General features: G+C 63.9%; 1 pseudogene; it reads left to right on the top strand.

Annotated features, from left to right (window-relative positions):
• Window positions 1-271: 271 nt before the first annotated feature.
• Window positions 272-1,336, top strand: LOC138999867 (alpha/beta hydrolase domain-containing protein 17A pseudogene; annotated as a pseudogene).
• The last annotated feature ends 253 nt before the right edge of the window (window positions 1,337-1,589 follow it).

The raw sequence follows: 1,589 nt of genomic DNA on the forward strand, positions 1-1,589 counted from the left end.
ACTCCGGAACTGAGCAATTTGCACGATCCTAGGATGTGTCTTAAAAACCTCTGAAAATGGACTTCCGCCACGGGTGAGCGGCGGCGGGGGCGGCTCGGAAGGAGTAGGAGGCTGAGCCACGGCGCCGAGGGACCCACGGGCGCACAGGCGGGCGGCCAGGAGCCATGGAGTGTGGCCCGGGACTGGGGTGTGCGGGGCCGCGGCAGGCTTCCCTGTGCAGGACATGGAGACGTGAGGCTGCAAGGCTCCCCAGGGCTCGGCTTGGACCGAGATGGGGCTGGGCTGCTGCCTCCTAACAGGGCTCTTGTCTGGGGCAGTGGCTGGGGGTTGCCCTCCCCGCTCCCACCCACATCTCGGAGCGACCCTTCCCCTCTGCTGCTGAGCGAGGCCTGTCCTGGGGCCCGGGGCCCGCCATGAACGGCCTGTCGGTGACTGAGCTCTGCCGCCTCTTCTGTTGCCCGCCCTGCCCTGGCCGCATTGCCGCCAAGCTCGCCTTCCTGCCGCCGGAGCCCATCCACTCCCTGGTGCCTGAGCCTGAGCCCAGGCCTGGTGGGGCTGGGACCACGGCCTCGGGGACCCTGCGGGCCTCCACGGGCACCCCCAGACGTTGGAAGCTCCACCTGATGGAGCGCTCTGATTTCCAGTAGAGCCAGCGTGAGCTGGACACTATTGAGGTCTTCCTGACCAAGAGCAGCCGGGGCCACCGCGTTGCCTGCATGTATGTGCGCTGTGTGCCCGGAGCCAGGTACACAGTCCTCTTCTCACGTGGCAATGCAGTAGACCTGGGCCAGATGAGCAGCTTCTACATTGGCCTGGGCACACACATATCTTCTCCTATGACTACTCGGGCTATGGCGTTAGCTCGGGCAGGCCCTCTGAGAAGAACCTCTATGCCGAACATTGATGCTGCCTGCAGGCCTTGCGCACCAGGTACGGCATCAGCCCAGAGAGCATCGTCCTGTATGGCCAGAGCATCGGCACAGCGCCCACCGTGGACGCGGCCTCCCGCTAGGAGTGCGCCCCGGGTGGTGCTGCACTCCCCGCTCACCTCGGGCATGCGTGTTGCCTTCCCAGACACCAGGAAGACCTCTGCTTTGATGCTTTCCCCAACATCAAGAAGGTGTCCAAGATCACATCGCCGGTGCTTATCATCCATGGCACGGAGGACGAGGTGATCGACTTCTCCCACGGGCTGGCGCTCTATGAGCGCTGCCCCAACGCCGTGGAGCCACTGTGGGTGGAGGGCGCCGGGCACAACGACATTGAGCTCTACAGCCAGTACCCGGAGCGCCTGCGCCGCTTCATCTCCCAGGAGCTGCCCAGCCAGCGCGCCTAGCAGAGCTGCCGCGCCGGGAGCCAAGCCAGGAACAGAACCTCGGCAATAAGGCGGCACCCCGGCCCCAGGGGCTGCATGTGTACCCCTCATGAGCCCCAGTCCCCCCAGGCAGCTGGCCGGCAATGCGGTCCAAACTGCCTGCCCCTGCGTAGGGGCTGTGGACGATGTGCAAGGGGCAGAGCCACGCTCTCCTTTTCTTTTGGAAGCAAAACAAAGGAAAAAGGTGAAAAATTAAAGATTAAAAATTAAAAAA

Source organism: Myotis yumanensis, unplaced genomic scaffold, assembly GCF_028538775.1.
Source record: "Myotis yumanensis isolate MYYU_CA2020_CCGP unplaced genomic scaffold, mMyoYum1.0.hap1 SCAF_23, whole genome shotgun sequence".
NCBI classification, from domain to species: domain Eukaryota; kingdom Metazoa; phylum Chordata; class Mammalia; order Chiroptera; family Vespertilionidae; genus Myotis; species Myotis yumanensis.